This window comes from Acipenser ruthenus, chromosome 1 (assembly GCF_902713425.1).
Source record: "Acipenser ruthenus chromosome 1, fAciRut3.2 maternal haplotype, whole genome shotgun sequence".
Taxonomy (NCBI): Eukaryota; Metazoa; Chordata; class Actinopteri; order Acipenseriformes; family Acipenseridae; genus Acipenser; species Acipenser ruthenus.
Window position 1 is genome coordinate 88,180,834 of NC_081189.1, and position 22,831 is coordinate 88,203,664.

Here is a 22,831-nt window from a genome sequence, read left to right on the forward strand (position 1 = left end):
GGTCCGCATCCCTAGTATTTTCAATGCTCGTTTCTCGTTGTAATCGATCATATTTCATATAAAAATGCACGAGAATTCATTCAACTTCCCATTCAGAACGGAATCCAACATTGCAATAACTAATTTATCAAATTAGTTTTACCGTGTTAATTTAGTTTAGATGTGATATACCAAACTAAACAATATGTTATCATCTCAATTGATTCTATATTCAAATTAACTCAGAAATGGGGCAATGATCAAATTCTCTGCATTGAATTACACATTTCAACAAACAAAATACATTTCTTGCACTTCTAAAACAGGAAGTTATCTATTCCTTGAACAATCTATCCACTAACTTGACAGCATTAGCTACAGTTAATTTCTCGAGTCATAAAATGTTTAACATTTGATATGTTGAGTACTTCTAGATTTTCAACAAAGAAGTCAGTCTTTGGTGATGAACACTGCAGCTTCTCCCATCTCTCAGTTTGACGTTCCAACAAAAGAAGACGGTACTTTGCTTGAAGTACGCATTGTATTGCGTCGGCTCAACGCAATAAACAATAGTTAATTTTCAAAGGGAGGTAGATCTTGATCTCCAACAGTCCTGCAACATTATCTTTGGCTTGTCGGAAGGTTTCCAACTGGAATGGGTTCCTTTGATCAGACGTACTCACAGATTAAAGAATGTGTCTGGGTTATTCCACTGCAAGCAGCAGTGTGGAGAAGTGGTTAGGGCTTTGGACTCTTGACTGGAGGGTCGTGGGTTCAATCTCCGGTGGGGGGGAACTGCTGCTGTACCCTTGACCAAGGTACTTTACCTAGATTGCTCCAGTAAAAACCCAACTGTATAAACGGGTAATTGTATGTAAAAATAACGTGATATCTTGTAACAATTGTAAGTCGTCCTGGATAAGGGCGTCTGCTAAGAAATAAATAATGGGTGTTTAGAATATTTCACTGAAATAGCACAAGTCCTCTTAATTAGGTCTCAGAATCGGAATGGCTGTTGGTTTCTCTTCAGTTCCTTTCTGTGTGAGTTGGTTCCAAGCAGTTTGCAAAGGAGCCCGTCGTCGGTCCTTGCAATCGTCCCGTTTCCTGGTTAGAGTTTACCGTACAGAGCCCCCTTTACAGCTACATGCTTTTAGCCCTTGTCGTATCCGATTCTATTCCCACTCCCGACACAGTGATAAGGACTAATTTCCGAACGAGTACAAGCTGATACAGATCAGTCTATTATCCCATTTACACATGCTGAAGCAAAAGATTTTTTTTTCTGTGCTTCCGCATGTCAAAACAGTGCCATGGTCTATGATGGGCGAAGGTCGATCGGTTGCACTAGTTCTAATGAACATGCATTATGCCATGGACATTGATGTTAATGAGGTTGTTCAAAGATTTATAAGAAAGCACTGTCTGTGTATATGTCAGAATATGTACAGAAAGACTGTCAGTATTGAAGTGTTAGTATTGTGGCGAACCACGGTTCCCGCAGGCAGGGGTTTCTCACAGGCGGAGATGGGACACGAATCCGGGACCTCCTGCTATCAAGCATAGCGCCGATACCGCTGTACAATAGAGCTGGCTTGTATCGTATATGTATATCATATTTCAATTGCAGTACCTACCAGCCCTGACCCCTACCCCCGTGCACACTACACTATGCAGTGCAAATATAGTTTAGCTTGATGCAGGAGGGAAATCATTAAACTATTTAGGTTGAGATTTATTAAGCTTCTGGTCTTCAAAAAGATAACCGGGTTAACTCTTACCATTTGTTAACTCTGGATCCGTCCCTGATAAAGCGCACTGCTTTTATTGCAGTATTAAATTACTTAGGAAACAAAAAATAAATAAAACCAGTAACACACACACACACACACACACACACACACACAGTGCACAAAAAAGATCATCATCAAGTTTGCTAAATGACCTCAGACACAAAGGGAATGTAAGATTTACAGATTTATGGGTAGCTCAAAACTGTTTATTGCAAAAACAATAGACAAAATGTCCATGTTTCAAGGCAGAGAACTTCCTGTAGTAGTGAGGGATGCTTTCATCTGCCATGGAAACCAGAATCACACAAAAACAAAAAGGGCAAAAGAGACATCTTGCAAGGAACAAAGGCAAGTCCCTAGTGTAAACTTATTTATTTCCTCTCACAAACCAACCAAACAAAAGTCCAACCAAGAGTAACCACAGTGTTTAGCTTCAGCTTGTCTTGTGTGTACCAAGTTTTACAGCTGAATATCGCATCAACCTGAAGTTCAAACACAGGGTTTCCCAGCCCCCACTGCTAATCATAAACCTGGTATATCTATTGAGGGTAAACAACAAGAAGTTAAATTTGCACTAATGGAACTAAATCCTGTGTATCTTAGTCTGTACATACTGTATACACTGAACACTATAGCACAATTTGAAAGGTATTCCTGAATACATTGCTGTGATTGATAAGAAGTTCATATGTTGTGTGTATGTAATAAATGACACCCTACACACAATATATCATACAGAACGAGACAACCCTTACCAGTACAGCCAAAAAAATGATGTGTTGGAATTTCCAAGAAGCAAACTTTTGACTGGCAAAGACAGACTAATAATACCAACAATAGAAACTTTGCAAATCACCACACCAATGCTGTATAACAGTAAAGACTTCAGACAGCAGTACATCATCAAAAAAAAGAAGCAAAAACCTAACACACTACCACAGTTTGTAAGTTTGTGACCAACAGTGTTTTCTTACTTACCAGTGATGCTGGTCTATAAAATGTAAGAAAGAACTTTCCTTTTCAACTCCTATCCTCAAACCAGGCTTAAATTTTATGCCAAACCCCATCAGTATGTTAGCTAGTTTCCGTTCTATGGTAGTTTCCAGAGAAATGAAGTCTGCTGTTTTGCTAGGGCAGTCAACTTTGGAAAATCGTAAAGCAATATGATCTGTCCGCTCTCTGTTCCCCGCTTGCTCACTGTGCACGCCCACCATAGACTGCTGCCAGTTTTAAATAACAGGCCGCCCTTCAGATAAGGCTGCCTTGTGACTAAAACACACAGCACAGGCAGCCCACTGTCAGTCCTCTGACTCCACTGTGAAAGAAAAGCCAATCACTGCAGTCCTGCACTCCACTTACACACCATCCTATTCTGTAAGATCTTTAGCTGGCATCACTAACCTGAATGCACAGGCCATGCAAGAATATATAAAAACAAGAAATGGCCAGTGCTACTTCACTCATCTGTATTCTCACTTGTAACATTTTTGAATTACATGTGCCCCATATTACCGTCATGTCCTAAAAACTGTCATAAATAAATGGCCATTTTCAATACAAGGGAAAGTGGGGATTCCAGCCCATTGTACCCACATAGTAGCACATACTTATTTACAACACGCTCACAGAGTTAGCCTTCAGGTAGCAGGACCTGCTGCAGGTGGATGATTTAATGTAATCAGGTACTGTAGTGCATTAAAACCTAATGAAGCCCTGGAGGCAATATCTGGTTTACCAACATGAGATTTACAAGCTGGCATGTTAGCTGTCTTTTGACAGGCAGATCTTTATCTGTATAACTTATTGCAAGTCAGTAGAGACTATAGTTATCAAGGAGCTTAGTAATGCAAAACACACTGTATGATTAGGATGATTAAAGCAAAGCCAGCTGCTGATCAGAGATTTCATTTTCATTTAACCTTTATTACCAGATAAGATGATTGAGAACAAATTCTCATTTACGACGATGATCTGATCAAGATGCAAACATCACAGCAGCACAAAGCAAACAAATACAACATAAATACAAAAATAAATAAATAAATAAATAAACACATTAACAAGTACATACATATGCATCAGACAATAGTGAATTCAGATTCAGATTAAAAACATCCTCTGAAACTGTAGTTTTAATTTGATTTAAAATTCATTCCAGTCATAAGCAGCTGAAAACTGAAATGAATTACAACCAAAAACAGTGGACACTTGGAAGAACCGATCTAATAAATGTATTTGATCTTAAATTGTAAACTGAAGCAGAAAACTGTAATAGGCTGCGCCGACATAGTGGGGTTTTCCCAATCAGGGTTCTATAAACTAACCTAAGCCAATGATCCAATCGCCTAGTGTGCCATTCAACCATAATATAAAGATCACAGTGATGAGTAAGATAAGAAGCAGCAGTTATAAATCTTATAGCAGAAAGGTATAAAGCATCAAGCTTCCACAAAGCAGCTTTCGAGGCCATTTTGTAGACAACATCACCATAATCCATTATTGGAAGAACAGACATCTGGACTAGAGTATACCTAGCGGAACATGTAAAACATGATTTACTGCGAAAGAGGAAACCAATTCTAGATTTAACTTTAGATTGAACTTAATCAACATGGGTTTTAAAAGACAAAGCACTGTCCAGACAAATACCTAAATATTTATAAACTGCTACTTGCTCTAATTCAATCTTACTAGAAGTAAAAAGTTTGCAAACACTATTAAGAGAACCTGTTGTATTTTTTCTATTAAAATGCATAAGTTTTGTTTTTATCAATGTTCAGCAAAAGATGCAAGTCGTAGAAGGCCTGTTGAATTTTATAAAAGCTAAGTTGCAAATCAGACATTACTAATGGCAGCGTAGGACCAACTGAATACAAAATAGTGTCATCTGCATAAAGATGAATATGAGAGTTGCCCGTTACCTGTGCAATATTATTAATATAAATTGAAAAAAGGGTAGGGCTCAATATAGAACCTTGAGGAACACCTTTAGTAACTGTATGAAATTGCGAACCAAGTCTATCAGATTTTACATACTGAGCTCTAGTTTGAAAATAATTTTGAAAACCATGCAAGAGAATTAATATCAAAACCAATATCGCACAACCTATTCAAGAGAATTGAGTGATCTACCGTATCAAAAACCTTAGATAAATCAATAAAAATAGCTTCACAGCTATAATTTTTATCAAGACAAATTGGCTGCTAATTTGCTTTTAAATCATTTTATTACAGTTCACTGCTGTACTATCTGTAATTATTATCTGTACTATCTGCAATACTCCCTCTGGAAACCCCAGCGAAGATCAGGGACTTCACTCATCCAGAATGTGAACCTGAACTCCCCTGACAGTGTGACCCGCCCTGCACCCCACAAACAAATACCTCACCGATTGCATTAGAAGTAAATGGAGCTTTTAATAATCTTTTTACCCTTTTTTGAAGAGTGGATGCTTACCTGTTCATGGATACCAATATATTTAATTAACAATGGGTGCTAAAAGGCACCAAATGTCCCGACTCCCACCTCCATTTGTTTGTCATTCCTTCGAGTAATCACTCTTTGGCATATAAAAACCAAGAATGCATTTATCAATGAATAAGTGAACTACTGTACAAGGAATCAAATTAACCAGAAGACAAAAGGTGAACAACAATTTTACATTTTGACACAAAAAGAAATCGGTCTGTATGTTTTTGGAAACACTTTATTCCTAACATTTTCCATCACGCAGAATGTGACCAAATTATTATTTTGATTTTAGTTGAAGGAAATACACAGAAGCTGTGTACAGCAGTACCTTATTTCATATATTACCATACAGCACAGCACCTTGCAGCTGTCTACACTAGCTGATTCTAACTGTACTGAATGAAGGGTTAGGCTTTCTAAGCAGCTAAAATTGTTGGATAATGAAGGCTCATCTCAGTGTAGGAGAATGTGATGATTTGGACAGCTATGTGTTTTACCAAGCTTAATGTAGATATAAGCTTTTTTTATCACCTTTAGAATTAAATCTCTCCTTTCAGGATGCTGCAGTCAATTTTTCTGACAAAATGTTTTAAATGAATAGAGACAGGTTTAAAAATCCAGGCCACCCAGTTATTTTTTTCTGTCTTGAGACTCCCAGTGTGGACTAAATGTAGGGAGACTGCACAAAAGAAAAATCGAAATCGAAACACAATACCAAACAAAACAACCAGTGAAAATAAGGCAAAATAAAACCATTCTACAAAACTCATTGCCATAAAACATGCTAGCTAAACAGTTTTTACTTACATACTCTATAGTAATAGTTTTGTATGGTATATATGTACAGTACATACCATACATTTTACATCACGTGACTATATAAAATGATCTTTAACTGACTCAAAATAACTGAACAGGTGTAAACATGAAAAACAAAGAAGCATCATGTATCTATTGGTTTATCTATTCGTCCTCTTTTAGTAGCATTCAACAGCTGGCTCTTGTAATGCTTTATTTGCATATCTCCCTACTACCCATTTGTTTTTTAATTTATTGCTTTCTCTCACCTTAACTCGAAAGCTACTTGTTTTTACTTACTCTCCTGAGCCTTTCTGAAGTCAAAATACAGTTGTGCTGTACTGATGAGCCCCAAAAAGGGCGAAACATGTGTGCAGCTACTGTATTTTGACTTTTAAAACGCTGTGAATGTAGAAGCCGTTAGGCAACTTTCACACGATTTGACTGGCTCTTTTAATGCTTTATTTGCATATCTCCTACAACCCATTTGTATGTATATATATATATGTATTATATAAAAGCAACCATCACTTTTGCTATCCCCCATCTAACTGACATTCCCTCTACGGCAGTTCAATCTACAAATCCCCAAGGACTGTTTGTTTTGAAGGATTATTTCTGGGCAGTCCATTTTATATGTTGAGTGCTTCTGGGGCCAATTTTTACAGCTTCTTGTGTTGTTGATATTTTGTATCCTAGTTTCCTTGGGTCATTAAACAGCTGGGGAATTCCTCCCCCAACGTGTCTTTTTGCAGTGAATGCCTCCATTAAGCAGAACTTTTTTTGTGAGAATATCAATAAAATTAGGGTTTCTCATGTAACGTTTCAACAGATAAACACTGATAGAACACTCCCAAACGTTTGTCCGAAAGAAATACTTCACCTCATAGTTCATTTTGCATTTTTGTGATTCCCACCTGTGTTGTTATATGATTTGAGCAGTTCTTGGCAGTTGTCAAGTCATCTAAACTCTAGTGGCTGGTTTCACAGACCCAGATTTGAAAAAATGAGACCTGAAAAACACTGATTTTAGCCATCTACAAAAAAAAACAAGCACCTGTTTATCTAATTAAGTTTATAGGAAAATTGAAATGACTTGACTCTTATTTCCATCCCTGGACTGTTGTAAATGAACAATCTCCTGTCACTCAGCTTCTGGACTAGTTTGTTGTGTAATCAAAATCTCTGAGCAGTACCAGCATTCAAAAGGACCGGGAGGCAAGAGAAGTGATGAAACAGAAAGCTTCATCAACATCAGCACTTCATCATCAGTCATGCCATGGATTAGGTTGTCTCCTGCCTAATTCAAACTGATTTTTTGGTTTCCTACCGGTGCTACCTGTCCTGCCTAGTTGTCTGTCTCGCGGATTCTGCCTGCCTGCCTCCTCCTTCCAACTGCAGCGGTTTTGCCTGTTGTGACCCGTGGATGTTATGACCCCTGTTTGAACTCCGTCTGGATCTCGGCCTGCTTTGTCTGCTACCTGGGATTTTCTGCCTGCGCTGACTGCGGTCCGACTTGGATTACCTTGCCTGGGGCTTGGGCCGTGGATGGGGACGTGGCTGTCGTTCCTGCAGCCTGCTGTTTGTTTATTAATGCCTGCCTGTTTTGACTTCTGATTTTGTGTGCCTTGATTATCTGAAGGCAGCTTGCCGTAGGCTTGAGTGTAAGTGGAGGGACTCTGGATTAACTGTACATTTTCAGGTCTGGAAACAACACCTGTATGAATATAGGGATGCTAGTGCCTCAGCCAGATCGACTTATTTTTCTAGTCTTACTGAGAATGGCCATGGTAACCCGAGGCTTCTGTTTTCCACTATACATCGGTTGTTAGAGCCAAACCGCTCGTCTATATTATCAGCTTCTCAAAATCTATGTAATAATTTTTTAGAATTTTTTGTCACCAAGAATATTACATGTCAACTTCCAGTTTTTGACACACCAATTATTTTGTTTATTGGTATTCCCTTTATCCATTTTGCCCAGGTTACCTCCCTAAGCCTGACTGAATTGATTCCAAAAATTCAATCCACTACTTGCTTGTTAGACCTATTCCTACTTTTTGGCTCTCTGACCGTTGGTGACTAATATCATCAACAAGGCTTTGAGCTCTGGAGTTGTGCCTTCTGCATTTAATATCACTGCAGTCATACCAGTGCTGAAAAAAACAAACCAAGTCACTGATAATTTGGGTAATTACAGGCCGATATCAAATTTGCCTTTTTTATCTAAAATTTTGGAACGTGTTGTGGCACAAAAATGGAATAATCATCTTTCAATAAATAAGCTCTGCGCACCTCTTCAATCAGGCTTTAGACTGCTACATAGTACTGAAACAGCCCTTGTCAAGGTTGTAAATGATCTTTTAATGGCTTCTGACTCTTTCTTATGACTCGGTGTGCTTTCTATAGGTCTGGAACCAACTCCCCAGTAATGTTGTTGAAGCTGACACCCTGGGATCCTTCAAGAAGCTGCTTGATAAGATTCTGGAATCAATAAGCTACTAACAACCAAACAAGCAAGATGGACCGAATGGCATCCTCTCGTTTGTAAACGTTCTTATGTTCTTATATTAGTTTTGCTGGACCTTAGTGCCGCTTTTGATACCGTTAACCATAACATTCTACTTGCTCGGTTAGAGAGCCTATTTGGCATTTCTGGCACTGTCCTTAGTTGGTTTAGTTCTTATTTCTCTGAAAGAAAGCATTTTGTCTCTCTGGGTGGGTTTAGAGCTGTTACTGGGACGGTTTCCTCGGGGGTTCCCCAGGGCTCCATATTGGGGCCTCTTTTATTTAGTATATACAGTGCCTTGCGAAAGTATTCGGCCCCCTTGAACTTTGCGACCTTTTGCCACATTTCAGGCTTCAAACATAAAGATATGAAACTGTAATTTTTTGTGAAGAATCAACAACAAGTGGGACACAATCATGAAGTGGAACGAAATTTATTGGATATTTCAAACTTTTTTAACAAATAAAAAACTGAAAAATTGGGCGTGCAAAATTATTCAGCCCCTTTACTTTCAGTGCAGCAAACTCTCTCCAGAAGTTCAGTGAGGATCTCTGAATGATCCAATGTTGACCTAAATGACTAATGATGATAAATAGAATCCACCTGTGTGTAATCAAGTCTCTGTATAAATGCACCTGCACTGTGATAGTCTCAGAGGTCCGTTTAAAGCGCAGAGAGCATCATGAAGAACAAGGAACACACCAGGCAGGTCCGAGATACTGTTGTGGAGAAGTTTAAAGCCGGATTTGGATACAAAAAGATTTCCCAAGCTTTAAACATCCCAAGGAGCACTGTGCAAGCGATAATATTGAAATGGAAGGAGTATCAGACCACTGCAAATCTACCAAGACCTGGCCGTCCCTCTAAACTTTCAGCTCATACAAGGAGAAGACTGATCAGAGATGCAGCCAAGAGGCCCATGATCACTCTGGATGAACTGCAGAGATCTACAGCTGAGGTGGGAGACTCTGTCCATAGGACAACAATCAGTCGTATACTGCACAAATCTGGCCTTTATGGAAGAGTGGCAAGAAGAAAGCCATTTCTTAAAAGTGTCCATAAAAAGTGTCGTTTACAGTTTGCTACAAGCCACCTGGGAGACACACCAAACATGTGGAAGAAGGTGCTCTGGTCAGATGAAACCAAAATCGAACTTTTTGGCAACAATGCAAAACGTTATGTTTGGCGTAAAAGCAACACAGCTCATCACCCTGAACACACCATCCCCACTGTCAAACATGGTGGTGGCAGCATCATGGTTTGGGCCTGCTTTTCTTCAGCAGGGACAGGGAAGATGGTTAAAATTGATGGGAAGATGGATGGAGCCAAATACAGGACCATTCTGGAAGAAAACCTGATGGAGTCTGCAAAAGACCTGAGACTGGGACGGAGATTTGTCTTCCAACAAGACAATGATCCAAAACATAAAGCAAAATCTACAATGGAATGGTTCACAAATAAACATATCCAGGTGTTAGAATGGCCAAGTCAAAGTCCAGACCTGAATCCAATCGAGAATCTGTGGAAAGAACTGAAAACTGCTGTTCACAAATGCTCTCCATCCAACCTCACTGAGCTCGAGCTGTTTTGCAAGGAGGAATGGGCAAAAATTTCAGTCTCTCGATGTGCAAAACTGATAGAGACATACCCCAAGCGACTTACAGCTGTAATCGCAGCAAAAGGTGGCGCTACAAAGTATTAACTTAAGGGGGCTGAATAATTTTGCACGCCCAATTTTCCAGTTTTTTATTTGTTAAAAAAGTTTGAAATATCCAATAAATTTCGTTCCACTTCATGATTGTGTCCCACTTGTTGTTGATTCTTCACAAAAAATTACAGTTTCATATCTTTATGTTTGAAGCCTGAAATGTGGCAAAAGGTCTCAAAGTTCAAGGGGGCCGAATACTTTCGCAAGGCACTGTATATACTGTATGTTTCCACTTGGAGCGAATTACCATCTCTATGCTGATGACATTCAGATTTACTTGAAAACTAAAACTGACATTGATGTGGCTGTTTCCATGCTTATTAATTGTATAACTGATATTAAACTTTGGATGCAACTTTTTTTTTTACAATTGAACTGTAATAAGACTGAGGTCATGTTACTAGGTTCTCCGCACCAACTGCATAAATCTAACAGTTTAAGCATGGCTATCGATGGTGTACAGACAAATTTGTCATTTTTTACCCAAGCTTAACTTTTGAGCATCATGTATGGAATATCGCCAAGATTGCCTTTTTTCATTTTAGGAATATCACCCGGGTACACCCTGTTCTCTCTATGCCTGCTGCGGAGAAACTGGTCCCTGCTTGCTGGGGTTACCAAGAACCCAGAAAAACTCAGAAGCCAGGGTTTTTCTAGGTCTCAATCTGGTGACATATTACCCCTGTTCTGGAATCCTTACATTGGCTTACATTTTAAGTTTCGCATTGATTTAAAAATGGTTCTATTGACTTTTAAGGCTTTGAAGGGTGTGTCTCTCCCATAACTGACCTTTTGTCTATTTATACCCCTAGACTCAATTTGCAGTCCACTGATGTTGGACTCTTATGTGTCCTGTGATAAAGAGAGAAAGGATCGATGTTGTAAATCTCCCTCCCGATCAGAAAGGACGCTGTGTAAAGACGGTGGCACGCTGCCTCCTAGATGGACTGCCTTGATGGTAGGTGGAAACCGGAAGGTGACCATACTGGGGGGAGCGCGTAGTTGCACGTACCCGGAAAGACTCAGGGAGGACTTTGTGGGTACATAGGGGAAACAGCTACGTCAGTATGCCGCCTTGCACTGCTGAACATAACCAGACAGCCGGAGCCTGTAGTGTTTGTTTTGTTCTCTAGGAGGATTGAGCGCCGCGGAGCTGGGGCTGAAGAACCCACAGACACACCAGAGCACTTCCCTGCACTATCACCCTTGCGTGCACTGAGAACACTGGATCGACATGATCCCTTGGATTATTTGTGTTATTAATATTATTGGTTTTGGGTTTGCAAAGCCCGCCGTGAACCCCCCGATACCATTGCTGGTACAGGGGCGGATCTTTTTGTTGTTTATTAATAAACACAGATTATTTTTTGGGAGAGTTATTCAATTACACCACACCACACCACTTGCACCCTGACGACAGTCCCCATGACCAGATTATGAACTGTGGGTGATCGGGCCTTCTGTTCCTATGCCCCTAGGTTGTGGAATGCCCTTCCCAAAGAAATTAAGGACTGAATCCTTGGGTGTTTTTAAATCACGCCTTAAAACATATTTGTTTAAACTGTTTTTTTTTTTTAGATTTAATGTTTTGACATTTATTTTTGTGTGTGTGTGTTCTTATGTACAGCGCTTTGTGATGACTTGTCATGAAAGGCGCTTTATAAAAGTAAGATTATTATTATATAAATCAATTAAAAACTTGACATTCTGATCGCTCTCTGCTCCTTCTTTGTCAACTACAGCGTTTCCCCTATCTCATTCTGAAAATAAATAGTAAAAAAATATATCTTAAACTTTCAGCTTTATGCTTAAATGGATGTTTTGTTGCCGCTACCCCCAGTCTGTCCGTTATTCTCCTCTGGTCGGTCTGCCTGCCTGCTGCCACTGGTCCCACCCCGTGTGGCTGTGTGTGATCTGATGCAGAGTATGTATAATTCCTGCTGTACCTTTCTCTCCGTATACATTTGTCTATGTATGATGGCATCATCTATTCTGCTGTGCCCTGCATTGTTTTAAATTGTTTCTTAACATGGGCCCAGTAGTTCTCCACGTTGTCCAGCCATAAACTGCAAAGTCAGTTTGATAAGTAACCGGGTATTCCATGCAAATAATGTCTTTCTTGCCACTGTGAAGCTGTAGCACAAACCTGGTATGGATGCCTCACTACCCCAGATAACAAAGGATGTTTAAAAACAAACAAAAAAAAAAAAAAAAACAACATTGTCACCTGATACTGTTGCAGATCTTGTGAAGAAAGGTCTCTGTGATTAAAGGCAGACTCATTTGTGCTGTGTCATGATGAAAATGGCCAGTAATATTTTACTATACAATTTAATGAACACACCAAGACTTACAAGAAATATAACAAATCAAATAAAGAAAAAACTGCACTTTCAATGACAATTAAAAACATCTATAAATTGCCTTTTTTTTTTTTTTAAGTTATATGGAAATTGAACAATTTTTTCTTAGCTCAGTTTTAGGTGGGAGGATATTTAATAAAAAATTTTTCAATGTAGTTTTTTTTATAAGAGCAATAAGGCACTTCATGGGCAGAGTATATCACACACCCTGTCATGCCTTATGGCTTATGTATAACTAATGCACAGAGGTCACACACAGCTGAAAAAAAAGGATGTGTTAATGATTACTTATGAGAAGATTGAGAATTTCACTCACATGTTGTTTGTTTAAAATGTCTTTAATCTGAATATTGTGTGTCTGGTAAATGTCTCCTACACATCATGATCTATACTGAGGTTTACTTTGATTTAATACTGAAATCACAACATTTGGGGGAGCCACCAGGAAATTCAATGGAATGAGTCCTTGTCAAGTTGCTCAGTTTTTTTTTTGCATTTTTTAATGGCCGTCACTCTACAATTGTAAGTCTCCAACAACAAAAACCACATACCGGATCTCTTGATGACAGATTCAGAGCAGGCCACCCTACATTGACAACCTCATCCCAAGATTATTATTTTTGTCGACAGAATCTACAGCACCACCACACACACATTAGCAACAGGATAATGCCTTTCACCGACTGGATGAGTTAGGATGGAAAAGATTAAGAGGGATGCTGGATTTAAATGTTGGTACATAACAGCAGATCATTTGTTTTAATGAAATTACAAAAGTGACGCTACTCTCAGGTTATTCATGTTTTATAGTCTTTTCTCATTACAGTACTCTTTATATTAGATGCAAAGTCTTAAATCAAACAATTGATAATTTACTGAAAAACTACTTTTATTCTGCAATTCATTTTCATGGATACTGTAACAAGTGAGAGTGCTGTATTTCTTCCCACACAAAACACATTAAAATGACATGTTTGAAGCTCAAAATGTCTTGGAACCACAATTTAAAGTATCTCATTTTTATAGCACTAATTGGAAACTTACAACAGCAAACAAGGCAAAATGTATTTACTACTGTACAGCAACTTGGATGGCAAATACAAAACATAGTTTGGGGGCATTGTACTAGTTCACTACCCCAGAATTAGTGTATTTATAATTTAAAACATCTTTATTTGATTTTATAGAAACAAATATAAATACACAACATCTCACTTGCAAGTAACCTTATTGTTAGGAAACAGCAATTTAAATGAAACATGCATTGCTAAAATCTGTTCCTACAAATGACTTACACTAGCATAAGCAAAAGGAGTTATAGTATCTAAGCACTCACATATCTGGTAACAAATTACTAATGGAGGGTAGGAATAGAACAAAATGAGTATGAAATGCCTGACCGTGTATACCTGTAGCATTTTCCAGACTTAACTGTCAGCAGAACTTAAGCATATGCAATCTGTCTGAGGTGGGTGGTGGGGTGTTACTTGCAAAATCTACAATAAACTAGATACTTATTCTACAGCTACTTATTCTACAGAATTTGAGAATATTCAAACTGAAGCAAAATTTATTTGGCTTTTCCCCCCTTTACAGACGATGCCTGACATATGGTCCACGTGATTAATTCAATTAAAGCAAACAGTAACCACATGAATAAAAAGCCCTCAATATTAAACTTGTTCACTTAAAACATCATTCTCTCATTATTGTATTTCATAGAGAAAAAGCATTTACTGCCTTTGCCTACATCAGGAAGACATCCCACACATGATACATGAATGCTCATTTTACAAGGACTTGCCAGTGTGCATGTATTTTCTAACAAAATATATAAATTACTTACTTGCACTCCATTGCTCCCATTCTTGTGAATCGGGTACCGATGCAGAATACTGATTCTGCTCAGCCTTTCAAACAATCAGCTCCATTATAGCCATCAAGCGTGTGGGTTAGGTGTTGTGTTACACAAACACAAACAGACTGTCAGCACAAGCCATGGGAGTGGGCAGGAACTCTGTTATCAAGGGATGACAGCGGCCAATCGCTCGCCTGTTCTGGCTCTGAGGTTTGATTAACATGCCGGCTCCGCTCACAGCCTTCAGAAGAGGAAAAGGCACAGAAACTAAAAATGCTGAATAGCACACAGCAGCAGTGTCCCCAGATAAGTGTAGGATTATAGCAAGCCATAGGAAATGTATTGCCTCAGTTACTGCAGCATGAACACAAAATAATAGTAATATTTCTAGAAGATTCCATTAAAGTGGCATGCGAATCTCGAGACAACAACTAGCAACAGTATTGTGAATTTGTACTGATGTGACAATGTTAATGATCATTAAATAAGAATGATCTATTGTAATTTAATGAAGTTTTTTTTTAAATAACTGTATTAATGGTTCTGTAACATAGGTATCTTTTCAACAATGACTCTGTATCATTCAGAACCTTTTATGTTCGCAAAAATAAAACACAAAATAAATTTTAAAAAACATCACGCATGTTTTTGTCCTCTAAAGCTAAACACTTATACAGTATTTCTAATCTCGTTATCCTGCCGTTTGTGCAAACACAATTATCATATTTAATTTGTTTCATCTCGTTCTCCTCCACAGTTCATTTAAAACCTGTTCCGGAATATGCAAAGATAATCCCCCAATTTGGCACATTTAATTTTATGTTGAAAAATTCTGACTGCATAATTCCTGCGTCTAGCTAAATCAAACCCAGTTGCTATAAATTTAAAATCCTTTAGAACTACACTAACCAGTTACCGCATGACTCATGGATGTAATCTTTATGCAAACTCCACTTCAACTTTTTGGGTTATTTCAAACATTCATCCTCCTCTTCCCCTGTGAGCACCCCAAGGGGGAAAAAAACTGACAAAGCTCCTCATGACTGTATAGATAGATGTCTGCTTCCTGCAGTTTGAGCTCATATTAACACTGCAATGCTGGACAAGCCTCGAATCCACTTCACTTCGCCAAAGATTCTAAGAAGCAGTGCCACAGTTCACTTTACATTGTACTGTGCATAACATGCATGTTGCCAGGTACATTTTAGAACAGATAGTCCAAGATGATACTAGACATTTTCTCCACATTGCAGCTTTCACCCAGCGCTCTTGCACTTAAATTCATCCTATTGAATGACGAGATTGAAGCCAAAGATTGCACAACATGTCAAATAATAAATAAAAAAAAACCCAATGTAGAGCTTGTTAAAAAAATGGAATAAAGCATGTACAAAAACAAAATATGGTGAAATTGATATGTATTTCCTCTCACAGTTTAAATTGGTTCCTACGTGCCATTCTGCAGCAGCCTGCAAGTGGGGCAGTGTATATGACACCATAAAGTTCTAAAAGCACCTTCCAATATGTTTATTATAAAAGGAAATTTGTTAGAACCAATTTTAGGGTAAAAAATGTTTTTTATTTAGACACTAGTATGGTAATTAGTTTGCTATTATTGGTTGTCTGGATTGGTTGTCTGGTATGCAATAGGCTACATGTTAATGAATGCTTGTTTTATTGCCTGTATAAAAATAAACTGCTTTGGGAAGGCCCTTTGCAATTCTCAATGCCGTCAGAGAGTTACTTTAGTTTCATTGTACTGTAATGCTGTGGACTTCTACTTTTTTTAAATAAAACTACTCTGTTGAAACAATTGAATAAAGACTTTGTTGAACTTATTCAAGTCATTTTAAAACCCCTACAATATTTCTGGTGAGCCACCGAGCAGTCGTTTGAACCCATGGTGGACTACAGGGGAGTTTCGTGAGGGAATTTTGAGTGCAGCGACAGGAGCGAGGGCTAATACTAATAACCGTAGACTTACCTTTCTTTGTTTCAGTGCGATGGTGGGCCTGTTTCTGTGAGCAAAGTTATTTTAAAATTGGAGTTTTAAAGAACGGTTCTAGTTTACTTTTCATGAACACGAATTTACCGAGAGGGGGAAAAAAATGGACTGCTTTATTTTTAAATGGATGATTACAGCAGAAATTGATTTATGTGTATTAATAATCTGTGAAGTTACACCCATGAGGTGCCAGCACAGACAGAGCTACAAATCTCCAGCTATAATCTTTATTTATAAAACAGAATGTTTGGATGCTGCACGCTGATTGGATGTTGAGGATTTATTACCGTGCAAAATAGTACATTGCACAGCAGAATTAATTTTTGCTGAAGCACAGTTCAATCAATACACAACATATAAAACTCGCAATAAATATACACATTGTTTTTAAAAATTAATCACATTCCTTTCATCACATTTGATCTTTTCGGAGGCATGACAGTGTACAAGTGCATTGAATTAAGAACATAAGAACATAAGAAAGATTACAAACGAGGAGACCATTCGGCCCATCTTGCTCGTTTGGTTGTTAGTAGATAATTGATCCCAGAATCTCATCAAGCAGCTTCTTGAAGGATCCCAGGGTGTCAGAGAAGTTTTGCAAGAAGAAAAATCTCATTTGGGAAAAAAAAAGCAAGAGACACAAAGATTTAACAAGTCAACAACTTAATGACATCAAACTAAACAAAAATGCTTGGGCAGCTGGTGTTTTTATTGATTTGATGAAACAGAAGGAAATGGTAATTGACTTCGGTCTCCTCCTCCGATAATTCTATGCTTCAGTGCGTAATTCAGCTGGTCAAGAGTACTCCGTTTTGTTATGTTAGCCTCCGTGCTGGTCTCAATCGATTCGTAAACAGTTCTGACATAAACCGCAATGTTAGCCTTCTTAGTGACCAAGCATTTAAAAATGCCAATAACTTATTTTTGTACTAGTTTCTCCAGGTCAGCGGTATAGTAATGAGTGGATTGTGAACTTTGTCATTGCTTCCTTTTCTGTATCTTTTCATTATCAACAAAAATACATAATTGGCATTTTTAAATGCTTGGTCACTAACAAAACTAACAGCGGGTTATGTCAGCTCTGTTTATGGAACGATTGAGACCAGCACGGGGCCTTCATTCATTTTAATTAATTACAATAAATGAAAAAGTTGAAAAAATCCAGTTTAAATATTACAATAAATATACTGCTTCGCTTCGTGCATCCAACCCAACTACAGCCGTATGTTAATGCAACACAATGCATGACCTGTCCTGGGACGTGGGAAGTGGGGGTGCTGGGGGTGTGGCCGCACCTCCTCATGCCGAGGGAGGGGTGCGGTGGCAGTGCAGCCGCACCGGCAACTTTTCTTGTTAACTTTAGTTTGTGAATGAGCATTTGCACTGCCTGCAAGAAAGTCATGAATTAACGTTTCAACCAATTAGTATCGGTGTGTGCGTGCTGTCATTTAGTGTTTCAACCAATTAGCACTAAGCATTGCTATGCAAGGGTGATGTTCATTGTTCCAACCTATCACTGATAGTATCAGCACCAACCACTGTCATGCTAGAGACAGCATTACAGAGTTACAGAGATTAAAAATGAATCTCTGTAACTTCAAGAACAGTCGAGAATAAAGGATATTTAACTGTTAACATTTGTCAATATATTTGTCAATAAACAAATCATAACCTCCCTGTGTTTCTTTTTACTAGTGGTAAGAACCAGTCCACGTTCTGTATGACACTTATTCTAATTTAATTAAACCAAAGAAATCATACTCTAAACTGTATTTTTAGTGATGCTGTCTTCTCTGTCATGTTTTTTTTTTTTCAGTGCCAGTGAGGCACGATAATTTCCATTAGTAGGCTCATACTTCTACTGTATATGGAATTTGAATTTTTTTTACTATGTATTCAAGTAGAAAGTGACATTTTATGTTTTCGGTAAGAACTCAGAAGGGACGTTCAATCGTTAAGGAAGGTAGATTAACAAGGCAAGCTTACGTCTGTTTTAATGGATATATAACTGTGTTTCTTACCACGGCATGACAAACTGCCATTTTCATTTTTAGCTTCCAGTAGAAAATAGTTTCCCATCAACCATTGTTGATTGTTACATTTTGAGTTGAATATTTTGTAATTGACCGCAACGTAATGGGGGAGTTCCAAAATGTAAAAAAGAAATGCAAGACGTATATAGAAGGAAGGCAGGGAGGGATTCAAGACGTATATAAAGGAGGGAGTGGGTGAAACTACTAAGAGATAAAACAATTCAAATAAAAACAAATCTAAACAAATCAATTTACAACGATATTGACTTGAATCTTTCTTTCACTAAAGAATTACTCACAGATAAAAGCAACGCGACTAGCTCAATTGCTAATAGGTTCATTGCTCTGTATCCCCGGATTGCAATTTAAATAGCGCCCCTTTTAATGCAAACACATAAAATAATTAATACTTCAAGTCGTTTCTTTGTTAATTCTTCATTTTGCTATTTGTTAAGTTTAACAAGCCGTGTGTATCCAGACAGGACATCTGTATTTTTACGAAATCAGCGGTGTGTAGTGTAGTAACTACAACTACACTACATTTAAGTTATGCAAGCCAAGAGTGTGCAAACAAAATGCTTTCAAGAATTTAACCTGATTCTGAAATTGCGAGAAAAATGTCTTGTGGACGGACGAAAGCAACCAGCATAACATAGAGTGTTTTGCCACCAAAATCGCAAGAACTTTTGCTTAAGGACTTGGATGGTGCACAGTTTTTTTCAGTTGGATCTGACACCTCCAACAAGGGAAATAAGAAATTCTTCCCGTTAACCATGCATTACTTTTCTGCGACAGAGGGAATTAAGCATAGCTTGCTTGATTTTTACAACGACAATGACGAGACAAGTGAGGCAATTGCGACACGGATCTCCAATATTCTACAAGAGAATGGTCTCAGCATTAACAATTTGTCTTCTTACATGGCTGACAATGCCTCTGTGAACTTTGTGAAACACAGGTCAGTGTATCAGAAACTCAAACAGCTTAATAACCGACTGATACAAGTGGGGTGCAAATGTCATGTAATCCACAATTGCCTCAAAAATGGGATGAGACCATTGAGTTTTGATGTAGAAACACTCGTCCTGAAAGTATACAGCGAGTTTCCCTCCTCGGCCAAGAAGACAAAGTCTCTTATGTCCTTTTTCGAGTTTGTTGAAATAGAATACAAATATGTGCTTCAGCACCTACCAACAAGGTGGCTGTCACTTCTGCCCGCTATTGAACGAGTACTACAAAGCTGGCCAGCGTTGAGGGCATACTTCTTGTCAGATGGGGAAGAAGAATGTGTCAAGATTGTGTAGGAAGCATTCAGTGAGGAAGAACACAAGTCTTTCCCTCTTATGTTTACTTTCTGCACAACCTGATAGGAGTGTTTCAGGATGCGGTGAAAAAACTGGAATGTACCATTGTCAGCTGCACATAACTGCATGGCGTCATGGAAGGCCTCCGTTCAAAACTAAGAGAAGAAGAGAGGACAAATTCTATGGAAGATCAGTCCAAGTCATTTTGGGCAACGTCTCTCCATCTGACAACAGAAAATTCAGACAGGAAATGGATAAGACATTGACACGGTGCATTGAATACCTGGAGAAATTGTATGATTTCGAAACATCGGTTTTTCAAACAAATGGCAGTGGTCTCACTCGACAACGATGTGAAATGGTCCGATTTTGAGACACTCGTTACAGCACTGCATCGAGATTGAGAATGACAAGCTGTATGACGACTACTGTGTTTTACAGCAATCAAGAGAAGAAATTGTCTCAAAGGAGCAGAAAATAGATCAGAGATGGGTGGAGGTTTTCAGACAAAGGCCAGAGAGTGGTGACAGCCATATGTTGAAATTGGTCTCTTTCGCACTTTCCATTCCTGTATCCAATGCCTACTGCGAGAGAGTTTTCAGTTTAATGACACAACTGTGGAGCAAGGACAGAAACAGACTGAGTGATGGCGTTGTGAAAGCAGAGCTGCAGGTGCAATTGAACTTCAATATGTCCTGTGCAGACTTTCATGAGTTCTTAAAGAATCCGGAGTAGCTTAGAGCAACAAGAGACCAGCTGAAATACAGATTTAAAAGGAAGGAAGCCGAGGGCAGCGACATTCCACAGGCGACCCAGCTTTAAGGTAAAAACAACGTAACATTTAATTATAATTAATTTAAGTATTTAAGTATGAAGGTTTAAAGTTTAAAGCTATTCATTGTTGTTGCTCTGTAGCCACCGGCGTAGATTTAGCTAGGGACGGTAGGGACATGTCCCTACCAATGTCAAGGGACCGATGAATTGTCCCTACCAATAATTTTGATAAATCTGAAACGTCTTTTGTCAAGTCATTTTATCCGCTCCACAAAGGGTTAACTCTCTCAAGATCCCCTCGTTGCTCCTCCCTCCTCCAAAAAAAAAACAACGCTAATTTGATTGGCTTAGGCCCTAGGTTCTCAACCGGGGGGGCCGTGAAACCTTCCAGGGGGGCGCGGTGAACGTTTGAATAATAATGTACTAGTAATAATAACAGTGACGTGCCAAACAATACTACCAATTTCGCCCTTTGAGTGCAGCGAGTTATTAAAGAGAGAAAAAGAGATACCGGTAGCTTTAAAAAGAATGGCACCCTGGGATGTGTAGGTGTTTGGTGGGGTTTTGGGGTGTAATTAGCAGACAAGAAAACTACAAATTCCATAATGCATCACTGTAACACTGACTCAGTGCGCGGCTGACGTCAGGGACCAAGCAGAGTGTGTTGTTTTCATTGAGGCGCGAAAGTGCACAAGGACTCGGGAGTGAAAGGTCATGCTCAGGGTTTAAAATTAAAAAAAATCTAGTCATTCTTAAACGGTGTATATAGTGCCACAATTTTCACATTTATTTTTTAAAATAAGAATATAATCAGTTTAATTCGATATTTGTGTTTGTTGGTTAACGCGTTGTCACATTATTTCTATCCTCCTCCTTCCTCCCTTTGTAACTAACTTACTCCTTGCTAGATATTTTTGTATTGTGTGTGTAAAAAGCAAACACGAACATATGTATTTGATTGAATGGACAGTGTGATCCAGGCGGCTAAATAAACGCACTATATTATATAGGCAGTAAATAAATACATATTAAAAAAAGTCAAATTAACCGGGGGGGGGGGGGGGGACAGATATAAAAATTAATTCCAGTGGGGCATGAGTAAAACAAGGTTGGGAATCGCTGGCTTAGGCTGGATTCTGGAAAGACGCTCATCTGAAGTTGCCGCTTGCCGGTCAGTCTGATATGAGTGCGAGCCACTGACTGAATGAAACCCAGGTACCTGTAGCTAGCAAACTAATACTCAAAAAGATGGGTAAACATGCAGAAATCTGATCTCGGTCTCATATCAATAGTAACGTTAGCTAACTAATACATTATTGAGCTAACCTAGTTTTGCAATATTTCTTATTCAAGATTCATAACAGTGGTATATAGTTATATATAAATGTTTTAATCAATGACACTCCTTACACCCACACACAATAAAATGATGGCTTGATATTGTGAACGTGTTGAACAGTTAATGACATTACGTCATGTTGGGAGAAAAAATCTCCTGGAATAGCTTCAGTCAGAGTTGGCAACCCTATATGCAGGGTATCTCTGTCTCACTAGTTGCAGATTCAGTGAGAAAGGAAAAAGAAAAGCGAGAATGACCATATATGGGGATAGACAGAAAGGCTCTGTTTCTTTAGAAATTAATCTAGCACGTAACAGCTGCCAACTGAACAAAAAAAAAAGTTATTGGGCTGTTTAAGTATAAACCAAGGGAATTTGAATAATATGTTTAAAATATGTTACAAGCCACGGCAAAATACAGAAAAATAGCTATTTTCTGTTAAGAGCGATTCTTAGCTAAACAATGGTAGAGACAGAGATGGGTGGAGTCAGCACACAGCAGCTGTACAGAGAGAGTGAAAGAGATTGCTGTTTGTTAGACTGACTGTGTTTGAAAAACTTTTAGAAAGAAAGAGTGTTCCTAGAGATCTATACATTTAAGCAAACTTAGATATGTACCTGGGAATATTTCATTAAAATATTCAGGGAACAGATGGCACCCCAACCCCATCCTGTTTTGGAATGATCCCGCTGGTACCAGGGTAGTGTATATTCCTGTCATTGTCTCCTGGTCCCTGGTGCTGCAGCTCCGACAGCTCCAGTCAACAACACACAAAGCCCCCAATATAAATGAATAATAAATTATTTCATTCAGAGACTTGAGTATTTTGTTTTTATATATTTCAACAGAGGGACAGATTTGTGTGTTTGTTTTCTTTATGTTTTACTTAGAACAAA

At 38.5% G+C, this 22,831-nt stretch overlaps 1 protein-coding gene across 5 annotated transcripts in view; it reads right to left on the bottom strand.

Moving 5' to 3' along the window:
- Window positions 1-22,831, bottom strand: part of LOC117421086 (tripartite motif-containing protein 2) — a 58,489-nt gene that overhangs the window by 27,134 nt on the left and 8,524 nt on the right. The window contains exon 1 of one of the 5 annotated variants that reach the window (XM_059031648.1): window positions 14,466-14,593. The exons of 3 other annotated variants lie outside the window; for them this stretch is intronic. The gene's annotated coding sequence lies outside the window, so the exon portion shown is untranslated. Of the gene's footprint in view, window positions 1-2,747; window positions 2,963-14,465; window positions 14,594-22,831 lie in introns of those variants that run through there. One more of the 5 variants, XM_059031635.1, reaches the window with a different exon arrangement.